At 42.5% G+C, this 12809-nt stretch overlaps 1 protein-coding gene across 1 annotated transcript in view; it reads right to left on the bottom strand.

The window, feature by feature from the left end:
- cnga1b (cyclic nucleotide gated channel subunit alpha 1b) overlaps window positions 1-2894 on the bottom strand; it is a gene marked incomplete at its 3' end in the record, with an annotated part of 25409 nt that extends 22515 nt beyond the window's left edge. The window contains 2 exon segments of the mRNA XM_083640834.1: window positions 1496-1564; window positions 2869-2894.
- Between the last annotated feature and the right edge of the window lie 9915 nt (window positions 2895-12809).

Below are 12809 nucleotides of genomic sequence, written 5' to 3'. Positions count from 1 at the left end.
TGGCATGCTGCCCTGGCTCTTCTCTGACTCCAGTGCAGTGTTCTACCTGGCAGTGACAGGTGCTGGCCCGGTTCTTCTGTGACTCCATTGTAATGTTCTAGCTGGCAGCGGCATGCTGCCCTGGATCCTCTCTGACTCTGGTGCAGTGACATTATACTATAAATGTTTTTAGCAGTAGTAGAACAACCTTTTTAGCAGCAATTGCAATTACCGGGTTTTGTCGGATCTCGGGTCGGATATGCACTGGGTGGGGTCTGCCATACATATATGTCAGGCAAAAACGGGTCGGGCATTTTTTGTGTGCTAAATTATCAGGTCCAATCGGATCTGGGCACACATTTCCCAGGTCCATGAGGGTTCGGGTCTGTCATTTTGGACCTGTGAAGACCTCTAAAAGGAAAGATATATTGTAGAGAAGGAGGGATGGGAGGGACCAGTGGTAATGAAGGCAGGATATAAGGATAAATAGGAAGGAAGGATAGATGATTAAGGAAGGATAGAAGGAGGGTAGGAGTGAAGGGAGGACCGACTGAGTGAAGGGAAAGATATGGGCCCTGGGGCCATGTATACGACGCCCCCCCCCCCCCCAATGTGGTATTCACAACTTTGTAAGTAGACATTTTCTGAAAGCTTCGAGTTCACGACTTGTGACATTTTCAAAAAATGGAGGAGGCCATGGACGTGGATGGAAAGTTAATGTTGTTGTCGTCATTGCCATTTGTGAGGGCAGGAACACCGGCTCAATAGACATTAATTTCACGAAGGAAAAACACATGTGCAGTTCTTGGCATTGATGAAGCCGGAAAGAGAACTTCTTTATTATGCGCATGCTTTTTATAGACCACAGGTCAATGTAACGGCGCCACCTAGTGACATCAGTATAAGAGCACATATTCATAATGTGGGCCTACCTAGCCAATATGTTTTTGATATGTCAAAAATATATGTCAATTTTAGCTCTATATACATTTTCATGGTCATTTTATAATAAGGAGCATTTTGATATTCCCAACGGTTTTCTAGTCCAGTGGTTCTCAACTGTGGGTCGCAGGGCCATTTTGAGTGAAAGGATGCCACAGCCGATTTTACTGTCTTTCAGAGGCTGTAGCTGGTTCATTTTTAAAGCCAGAGTGAAGATCCTCATATCATATGACACTAGAAGACCTAAAGCATTCATTGGTACCAATCTTGTCATGCTAGCTTGTCGGGGGCATAAAGGTAAAGTGGTCTAAAAGAAATGCTCCAAAGTTAGGCTAGATTTTGACAAGGGAAATATCTGAAATTTGGGTTGCGACTTCATGACTAAGGAAAATGTGGCTTGTGAGGCTAGACCAGTTGAGAACCACTGTTCTAGTCAACTGAGCATGTTTACGATGTCACCACTTGAATGTCAAGCATGTCGTGTACTGTACACGACTTTCAATCTCGTAAACACGGGTTCACGACTTCCAAATCAAGGCAGCATTAGAAGGAAGGATGGGTCTCCCAAACTTACTCCTTCTTCTCTTTCCTCTCCTTCTTTTCTTTCTTCTCCTGTTTCTTCTTCTTCTTCTTCTCCGCCTCCCTGGAAGACGACAGGAAACACATCACACAGAGATCACGTGTGTGTGTGTGTGTGTGTGTGTGTGTGTGTGTGTGTGTGTGTGTGTGTGTGTGTGCGCGTGCGTGCGTGCGTGCATGCGTGCGTGTGTGTGTGTGTGTGTGTTGGTGTGTTTTAGCCAGGTTAAATTACCTCACATTCTGTTTTGGTCCACATATCATTCTGGACTTCCAGCCATCCACACGATTACAGTGGGCGGGAGTTAGGGATGTCAGTTTTTGGTTAATTTTACTTTTGATTAACCAGCACCTCTAACCGGTTAATAACTATTTTTTTAGATGTGAAATACAAGACAGTGGCATGTGCCTTTCAGTTCAGTGCTCCATTCAGGGTTTGAGACTGCATGCAACCATTATTTTAGAGTGTGTGAGTTCGGTACTGCAGTGCTTCCCATTTCCCGTTTCGAATTTTTCAGATACCGGTGCTAAAAAATACTTCTAAAACTGTACTGGTTCGGTTCCTAAACGGTGCCTGAAACGGTACTTTTTAAAATTTAAAGCGGATTGAAAGCATTTTTTTAAGAGGCTGTAAAGAGGATTTCAAACAGTTATGTGTTATGCCTTATAATGTTAGTGAAGGTGCATGCAGCGCCAGTTTCGGAGCACCAGAAGGCAGATATTTCATTCAGCAGCTCGGACATGGTACCTAAATCTGTGTTGCAATTCGGTACCGGTAGTACCGGTTGTAAAAGTACCAGTACCAAATCGGTACCGGGTTTCGGTACCCAATCCTACTTATGGCTGTGTTACTAACGGTAATGTGACCGTTCGTTGCTTCGGGAGATGCCATTGCAGTTTTGCATGCAACCTTGGCCCTGATTGGCCCAGCTACGACACAGTCCCTGATTGGCCAGGTTACATTGTAATTTCAGGAAATCAATGTGGGCGGCAGGAAGTCCAACTCATACGTAGAGCAAAACAGCGTGAGGTCACATTAGCAGGATGGTTTTACCAGGCTATGTGTGTGTGTGTGTGTGTGTGGCTTACTCATCCTTGTTGCCCTCATTGTTCTGATTGTCCTTGTTGCCCTCATCCTTGTTGCACTCGTCATCCTTGTTGCCTTCATCCTTGTTGCCTTCATCCTTGTTGCCTTCATCCTTGTTGCCTTCATCCTTGTTGCCTTCATCCATGTTGCCTACATTGTTGTTGCCCTCGTCCATGTTGCCCTCGTCCTTGTTGCCCTCGTCTTTTTTGTCCTCATTGCCCGTGTTGCCCTCTTTGTCCTCGTCTTTGTTGTCCTTGTTGTCCTCGCTGTCCTTGTTGTCCTCGTTGTTGTTGCTGTTGTTGTTAACGTTGAACAGAGCTCCTGCTCTCACTCTCTGGCTGAGCCTGGACCACATGAAACAGATGCAGGTTTATCAGCAGTAGAAGAAGACCACTTCACTATATGTCTCTACCAGTCACCTGTCTGGACCCACCTGTTGAATCTTCTGTGTTCCTCATTCTCTTAAAGACATTCTGATCCAAAGGTTTCTGCTTAAATGCTTGAAATTTGTTTCTTAGACACATAAAAAGTGAAGGTGATCCCATCAACCTGTTCTCTTTCCCAACTCATCACATACTGACTCATGGTCAGGACCTCTTGACATAACTTTTTAACACACTGGTGCCCCTTTTCCCTACTTTTTCAATGTGCAGGGTAGTCCAATAGACTTCTATAGAACTCTCAGATTGTGCAGGGTCGTCCAATATACTTCTATAGAACTCTCACAATGTGCAGGGTAGTCCAATATACTTCTATCAAACTCCACAATGTGCAGGGTAGTCCAATAGACTTCTATAGAACTCTCACAATGTGCAGGGTAGTCCAATATACTTCTATCAAACTCCACAATGTGCAGGGTAGTCAAATAGACTTCTATATAACTCCCACAGAGTAGTCCAATATACTTCTATAAAACTCTCAGATTGTGCAGGGTCGTCCAATAGACTTCTATAGAACTCTCACAATGTGCAGGGTAGTCCAATATACTTCTATCAAACTCCACAATGTGCAGGGTAGTCCAATAGACTTCTATAGAACTCTCACAATGTGCAGGGTAGTCCAATATACTTCTATATAACTCTCACAACGTGCAGGGTAGTCCAATACACTTCTATAGAACTCTCACAATGTGCAGGGTAGTCCAATATACTTCTATAGAACTCCCACAACATGCATGGGTAGTCCAATAGACTTCTATAGAACTCCCACAACGTGCAGAGTAGTCCAATAGACTTCTATGGAACTCTCACAATGTGCAGGGTAGTCCAATAGACTTCTATAGAACTCCACAACGTGCAGGGTAGTCCAAGAGACTTCTATAGAACTCCCACAATGTGTAGGGTAGTCCAATAGACTTCTGTAGAACCCTCACAATGTGCAGGGTAGTCCAATAGACTTCTATAGAACTCCACAATGTGCAGGGTAGTTCAATAGACTTCTATAGAACTCACACAACATGCAGGGTAGTCCAATAGACTTCTATATAACTCCCACAACGTGCAGGGTAGTCCAATAGACTTCTATAGAACTCCCACAATGTGCAAGATAGTCCAATAAACTTCTGTAGAACTCCCACAATGTGCAGGGTAGTCCATAGACTTCTATAGAACTCTCACAATGTGCAGGGTAGTCCAATAGACTTCTATAGAACTCCCACAGAGTAGTCCAATAGACTTCTATAGAACTCCCACAGAGTAGTCCAATAGACTTCTATAGAACTCCCACAGAGTAGTCCAATAGACTTCTATAGAACTCTCACAACGTGCAGGGTAGTCCAATAGACTTCTATATAACTCCCACAACGTGCAGGGTAGTCCATTCTATAGAAATCCCACAATGTGCAGGGTAGTCCAATAGACTTCTATAGAACTCCCACAACGTGCAGGGTAGTCCAATATACTTCTATAGAACTCCCACAACGTGCATGGGTAGTCCAATAGACTTCTATAGAACTCCCACAACGTGCAGAGTAGTCCAATAGACTTCTATAGAACTCTCACAATGTGCAGGGTAGTCCAATAGGCTTCTATATAACTCCACAACGTGCAGGGTAGTCCAAGAGACTCCTATAGAACTCCCACAATGTGTAGGGTAGTCCAACAGACTTCTATAGAACCCTCACAATGTGCAGGGTAGTCCAATAGACTTCTATATAACTCCACAATGTGCAGGGTAGTTCAATATACTTCTATAGAACTCCCACAACGTGCATGGGTAGTCCAATAGACTTCTATAGAACTCCCACAACATGCAGGGTAGTCCAATAGACTTCTATAGAACTCCCACAACATGCAGGGTAGTCCAATAGACTTCTATAGAACTCCCACAATGTGCAAGATAGTCCAATAGACTTCTATAGAACTCCCACAATGTGCAGGGTAGTCCAATAGACTTATATAGAACTCCCACAATGTACAGGGTAGTCCAATAGACTTCTACAGAACTCCCACAATGTGCAGGGTAGTCCAATAGACTTCTATAGAACTCCCACAATGTGCAGGGTAGTCCAACTACCCTGCACATTGACAAATTTACATGGTAATGAGTTACACTCTAAAACCCAGGCTGTACCTATTATAAAGTGTTACCACTATTCCAGTTTAGGGTTTGTTTGTTTGTTTTGACTCCCCCCTCCTGACCGGCATGGCACCAGACGATGCAAAAAAGTACAGATGGAGACTGTGAATCTTGTTTCCATGACAACTCACCTGTCCCCCTTCCCCACCTCTCCTGGCCCCACCGCCATGTCCTGTAGACATATTGTGGGCGGAGCTAACCCAGGGTCGGAGGACGGGTCTGACGGAGCAACCTTCGCCGACATGGAAGTGCTTCCTCTGGCTTCCTGTGGGGAGAGAGAGAAAAAACCTTGTATCTCCAAAATGTTAACATCATCCCAAGAGGTGTGGATGCAAATGTTCTCAACCCATAGAGGGACCATGCTTAAATATGAAGTGAAAACACGAAAGTCATTCAAACTGCAGTTGCAAGGTTTTCACATTGCAACAGCAAAAACCAAAACTATGGCTTTCAAAAAACACATATTGAATTTGAGCTGTGTAATGTCCACAGAAGTGCCTGCAGAGCTGAATTAGCTTGTTTTCCATTGTCTCTTTCAGTAAAAAAAAAATAGAAATAAAGTTCCATGATCAACTTTCCATAAAGATACATGATGAGGTTTACACCGCTAAATATTTAAAGAAAATGTGTATGTGGTTTGTTTGGCAAGAGGAAATCAAAGCGAAACGTAAATTTAGTTAATTTAAACCCCTGGAATAGGCTACACTGACAGAGCAACAGAATGTCTCTACAAAAGAATAGATTGGAAATTATTGCTACTTAAAGAATCAGACAAAATCAGACATAAATTGAGGGTTGTTATGAATTTTAAAGTGTTTCTGACAAACAAAATGAGAGTGAAGATGAGATGCTAAATTGTTATCCTATCAGACGTAGATTTCCCAAAGGTTATACATTTCGTTGAAAAGATCAAATTCGAATTATAGCTGCTGCGCAGCAATGGGTCGTGGCCGGGCAAGTCTCAAGTCTTTTAGCTATAGTCCAAGTCACATCTCAAGTCTTTAGTCACAAGTCCAAGTCAAGTCTCAAGTCTCTTATGGATGAGCTTTCTATCATCTGCTGCATGCAATCCAGTCTGCTTAGAACACTGCCGTTCATGACAGGGCTGGGGCAGAAGGCAGCAGGTTAAGTACATGGCAGTTGAACATAGAAGCGGAGAGAGTAGGGACAGTGGAGGCAGACAACTATGACATCACCCACCGAGTCTGCTCAGCCAGGAAGGATGACATAATTGATGACATCATCACTGATGACGTCATTGCTCAAGTGACATCACATCATTAGGTAATTAGGGCAATTACGATGCTCTTTAGGCTATACATGAGGGCAGAATTCAAAATACTGTCCAAAATTCAGTTTTTGAGATACAATTCTTAGATTTTGCACACTTCAACTACTCTGACAGCAAAATCTTGTCCATTTTTTTCGTGGAGATTCAAGCTTTATTTAGAAAGAATTTGCATTAGCTGTTTAAAGTACCATTTACAGTAAAACATTTTGATGCACTGTGGGGTCAATTTTAAATCAAACAAAAATCTGTTTGATGCTTTTGTGGAGGACAGGCTTACCCCGCTAGCCGGGCGCTTCTCGCTCATACTGAGCACATTAGCGCCCGGCGAACGTCACGCATTTCCCATTTTACACTGTGCCATTTTCACGTCTAGGTCTAAAAGCCGGCTCCTACCTGAGTCTTCACGTGAAGTGAAGACGCTATCCGATGCAAAACATCCTCTTCTTTTAATGACACCTAGTTGTTGCATCCAAATTGTTGCATAAAATCCACGTTTCTGTCTTTCAAAAACCGAAAAGCATTTATCTGAAGCAACCCAGAACAACGACTTCCGGGTTGCTCGAGGTGCCCGGCTAGCGGGGTAAGAGGACAGGCTAACGATGCAGATGCTGGAGTCTGGTGTCATTTGAAGAAAAAATGTGGGAGGAGTAGGGTTTAATTAGTTTTACAGTTTTTGCAGTTTTGCGGTCTTTAGACTTCATAATTGGCCATAGGTTGCAGTGTACAAAAGTTTCTCCTCATTTGGGCACACATTTCGGTGAAAGTTGCAAAGCCGTAGCCCATATGCCTGATTTGTTATGAATTTTCAAAGTTTGAAACTTTAGACGGTCGCTGTAGCGCCACCATCAGGACTATTGGCGCCAAATTCATGTCAACTTAGTTTGGCATGGGACTGGACCTTTGTGCAAAGTTTGGTTTATTTTCATCCATGGGAAGTCTAACTTCCTGGGAGAAGAAGAAGAAGAATACAGGCAAATCCAATAAGTGGCCCTGCCGCTTCGCTGGCCCGGCCACTAATTAGGCCTACAGTAGATGAGCAAAGCTGTAGGCCTATATTGATACTGCTGCCGTTTTGGTGATGTAACCCCCATCTGGCGGCCATATTGGAAGTCCTATAATGTCAACTTGTTAGCTACCGCATGGCCGTAACTAGCTATGAGGACGGGGAGGTCCGGACCTCCCCTAATATTTCAGAGATTTTTTTTTTTTTTTTTTTTTTATAAAACAATCTGCATGGAAAAGCATGAAAAACACGGGATCGCTTTTATTTTGAAACGAAAGGCAGGTCAGGCAGGAAGTCATCTGACGCCGCCTCCGCGGTAACTTGATTCCGAGAGAGCAGCAGCATGGTGGTGAGTGATGACTGTCTGTCTGCCTGGCGAGATAATTGAAGGTGAGCGAGCTGCGAGACAGTGAGCGAAGTGAACGACAGACAGTGAGTGACACTGACAGATTTTTTAGCAACAACCAAGAAAGTAAGTGTCTAGTCTGTCTCTTAAGTAATGTTACCTGTGTGACACGTTGGGATGCTACTGGCTAATCATGCATGATGCCAATTGCCAAGCTCCCGAAGTCAGGTATGCAGGTGGCTATATGCATGGTTTCAGTTTCATGACCCAAGTAACAAAAAGAGGTGGTGTAAAGTTAAAAACAACATAATATATTTTATTTTATTTTTCAATCGTTCCTATCAGGAATAAATAAATGTCCCTCTGTATGTTTTTTTTTATTATCGATGATGACTTTGTGTGTTGTGTACGGCTTGGGTTGTGTACCTGTGTTTGTAGGTGTCATTTTGATATGAATTTGGCTAAAACAGTTTGTGTTTGTTAGTTACAATTATGTTGACAGGAGAGCTGAGCAGGTGGTGACATGAAAGAGAATATACTGAATAATGACATCACAACAGTATAATCCTAATGTTGATTTAAAATGATATATTACTCTAAATATGGCTAAAAAAGGGGGAAAAAAACCCTCAAACTTTACCGCCGAATCCACCTCCCCTTGCGGGACCTCCCCTATTTCGGGACCCTGGTTACGGCCCTGAGCTACCGTAGTATCTGGTCAGCTAACCATCCCTGTCTTGTTAACAGATCTGATTAGCACATTGGATAATATAGCTAGTAGGCTAGCAGCTAGTGTTAGCATGTTCACATTAACATCAGTGTGTTTGTTGGCTAGTTACTTTTAGTAGGCCTATGACTAGTGTTTTTAAATATTTAATTGTATTTTTGTTCTGCAAGAAGATATTTGTTAAAAAGGCTGTATTTGTGTGTATCGCACATAATGTAATATCACTATTGGTGCCTTCAAAAAAATCAACATTATGTGTCAGCCTTCAATCCATTTCTGTTGAACCAGAACTATCATCTTTACCTCAAAAAAGTTTACATTTTTTACATGTTTATTCTTCGATCTTTTTTATCATGTAGTAATATGATTTTATATAGCTAGGCCTATGTATATCATATATGCTACCTTACTAATTATACCTCTCCTCTCAATTTTATTATCTCCTTACTCACCTGTCAGCTGGTAATCCGTCGCCCTTGGTTATGCGACCTAGATCCACCAACCACCCATCAAAGTCATCGTCATGGAAACAGAGAAAGTCCCCCACACCGCCCCTTTAAATCCGACAAGTTTGGCGTCCACAGAGAAGAGCAGTGAAAACAGCGAGCAGCAGAGAGTTAGTCCGGTGTTTCCCAGCAGAAGAGTCTCCTCTGCCACCCTGACAGTGATAAGGGGATTAGAGGGAGGATGATGCTGTCTCTCTCTCTCTCTCTCTCCTCTCTCTCTCTCTCTCTCTCTCTCTCTCTCTCTCTCTCTCTCTCTCCTTCTCTCTCTCTCTCTCTCTCTCTCTCTCTCTCTCTCTCTCTCTCTCTCTCTCTCTCTCTCTCTCTCTCTCTCTCCACCTGTCTGTCTGTCTGTCTGTCACACCAGCACCCCTGGATGTCAACTCCGTCCATAAAGACAGCCAAATGTGATCTGGTAATTTCTGGGATCGAAGAGGTCAAGATTAGCTGATAGTTTTAATTGATCACACTGACCAAATAATGCCTAAGGCATTTAGTGGATTGCACAACTCAGTCTCCAGAATAAATGCTGGCATTTTACATTTCTGCAAACAGACATGTTGAATCAACGTTTTTGTGAACCAAATATATGTTCCATATCAACATTTCAAAAAGTCCTCCAACCACAGGAGCGTGTCAAATGTCCATTTTTAAAATGTTGGTTAATTTGAAAACGGTACTGCGTTTCCACCAGTAATAGAGAGCCGCAGGAACGAGTCCGGAAATCATCGATGCTAACAGTCCTGGTTTTATTTAGAAGTTTATTTCAGGGACAACGCACAAAAAACATTAATCTCAGGAGAGAAAAGATGCATTGCACTAGATTATAGCTTTTGCTATTTTACATCTCCAGTCCCTTGTTCATACAATTTAAAACAATACAATAATAATCAACAATGTAAAACAATAGTATAAACACTCACACAAACATATAGACATATAGTTAAACTTTAAACCTATGGTTTAAACACTATAAAACAAAAATAAAATAGAGAGTTCCGCTTTGTATCAAGAGAGTTCGGCTCTATGTTGATACGTTTTCACATTTCACATTTTCACAAACAAAAATAAAATAAAATAGAGAGTTCCGCTTTGTATCAAGAGAGTTCGGCTCTATGTTAATACGTTTTCACTTTACAGGTAAAAAGGTCTCACAGACGGTGCGACGTGCATGCGAGCATACTTTACAAGTAAAAGGACATTAAGGATGTTAGGGGTACCCTACTGAAAGTGGGAACAGAATTGATTAGCTAGCAACTGTCCTTTCAGGTGAGCTTTGAAGGTGTCATTTGAGCTACACCTCCTCATCTCTTCTGGCAGACTGTTCCACTGAGTTATTGCTTTTACAGAGAAAGATGAGTGTCCAAACACAGTGTAGCGGAACGGTTTAACACAATCAAGTGCTGACACTAGTGTTCTTGTAGCTCTGATGGGATTTGTAGGACGAATGTGCACAAAGTCGCACAGTGGAGGAGGTGCCAACCCATTAATGATTTTGTAGATCATACATGAGTCTGCTAGTTGCCTAAGGTGTTCAAAGCTCAGTAGCCTATGTTTCTCAAGTATCTTACAATGGTGGAAGTGCATAGGCTTTTTGTCTAAAGTTTTTAGGGTTTGCTTATACAAGGAAACAAGAGGTCTTGTAACTGATTCACTAGCTTGTCCCCAGCATGTGATACAGTATGCCATGTGGGAGAGCATCATAGCGTGCATAAATGTCTTGGCTGCATCTAAGGAGAGACAGTTTCTGATGTGTCTAAAATTAACTATGTTGTACTTTAATGTTTTAACCATTTTTTTTTTACATGGCTCTTAAAGTTTAAGTTGGAGTCTAGTACCACACCAAGATATTTAAAGTCAGAGACTACGTCAACCTTGACACCTTTGATCAAGATGTCCGCTGTTGGAGCCATCTTCCTGGGTTTCTTATGGAAGAACATAGCTTTTGTTTTAGACACATTGAGACTTAGGCCTGACTCTTCTAGCCATTTTGTGATACTCTCCAACACAGTTGTTAACTTAGCAGCTGCTAGCGCAGCTGTAGACAACAGTGTCGTCAGCATACATCTGAAGATGGATGTCTTGAGGACAGTGCTGTGAGAGATCATTTATATATATGCTAAACAATAATGGCCCCAACACGGACCCTTGTGGGACACCCATTATACAGTTCATGACACTAGACAAAGTATCACCCACCTTAACACATTGCCTCCTATTAGATAGGTATGAAGACATCCATGCCAGTGCCGTGTTTGAAAAATTAAAATTAGACAGTTTTGACAGCAAGACAACATGGTTTACTGTGTCAAAAGCTTTGCTCAGATCTAAAAACACAGTACCCGCTACAGCTTCCTTATCAAGCCTGGATTTGACATGTTCTATAAAATGCAAAGTTGCAGTTTCAGTAGAATGGTTCTGTCTGAAACCGAACTGCATCCGATGCAGCCCAAACTCACTTGTGTCGAGAAAAGTGGTCAGCTGGTCAGCGACCACTTTTTCGGCAATCTTAGAGAGTATAGGCACTATACTTATCGGTCTATAGTTACAGACATCAAGGCGGTCTCCAGACTTATGGATAGGTGTCACAATCGCACATTTCCAAGCATCGGGGAAAGTACAGTGTTTAAAAGTCAGATTGATCAGATGTGCAATGGGGGCAGCTAAAAGATCTTTATGTGCTTTGATGAACACAGTGTCGAACAGGAACACATCTCTACTTTTAGAGTTTTTCATGGAGCTAATTATTTTGCGTACCTGAACCTCACTTGTTTCAACCAATGTGAAAGCCTGCTTTGTGTCATCAGTAGGACGGATGACCAGGTCCTGTTTCATGAAGCCTTTTGCCAGCTCGTTTACAGATTCAAGAAAAAAGTTATTAAAAACATTGGCAACTGTATGGTGGTCTTCAATTAACTCTCCCTGTACTTTGACTTTAAGATCACCTGAGAATTTTGAGTCCCTCCTTGTGAGATTATCTATATTCTTCCAAATTAGTTTACTGTTCCCTTTCGCTTCATGCAGTATACCAAGAAAAAAGTTGGATTTAGCTTGTCTCAGCTCCTGGGTGACTTTGTTCCTAAGGCCTTTATATAGAAGGATGTCAGTGTCTCTCCTGGTCTTAACAGCCTAACAGTTCTTCACTGTTTTCGCCTATGGGAGTTTTGAATGGGTTTTTGGCGCGATGCTTCTAATAATCTCTCTGGGCAACGCTGGCTTAATCAAACGCGAACCAGTGTTTAGTAATATCATCTTCACACACGAGGACCACTTTTATGAGTTTTGAAGCTTTTAGGTGCCGTTAAAAGGGCGGCTAGCAAACGACTAAATGAGACTACACTGTTGAGTCGATGGGGATATATACGTCAATAACGTCACCACTTCAAAGGACGAACACGGAAATGATCTTTCCCTCACCTGGTTCAGCCCGTTCAGCCCGGGGTAATCAGTGCCCACATCAACAACAGTCCAGGTTGAGTGCTGACGTGACGTGGAAGCCTATGCGACAGTGTGTAGTTCTGGATTAGCTTAGCTTGAGCTTTTTACTTCTAGGGCTCACATTTACGCTACAAAACTCATGAAAGTGGTCCTCATGTGTGAGGATTATCCGACTGAACTCTGGTTCACGTTTGATTAAGCTTGCCTTGCCCAGAGACCTTATTAGAAGCATCGTGGCAAAAACCCATTCAAAAATCCCATAGACAGAAACAGTGAAGAACCAGGAAGTCCGGGACTTCCGCGTTCTGACTACAAAAATATGTCATCCCTGCGGCTCTCT

Source organism: Poromitra crassiceps, assembly GCF_964638095.1.
Source record: "Poromitra crassiceps genome assembly, chromosome: 7".
In the NCBI taxonomy this organism is placed as follows: domain Eukaryota; kingdom Metazoa; phylum Chordata; class Actinopteri; order Beryciformes; family Melamphaidae; genus Poromitra; species Poromitra crassiceps.
This window is presented reverse-complemented; position numbering and strand designations above follow the sequence as displayed.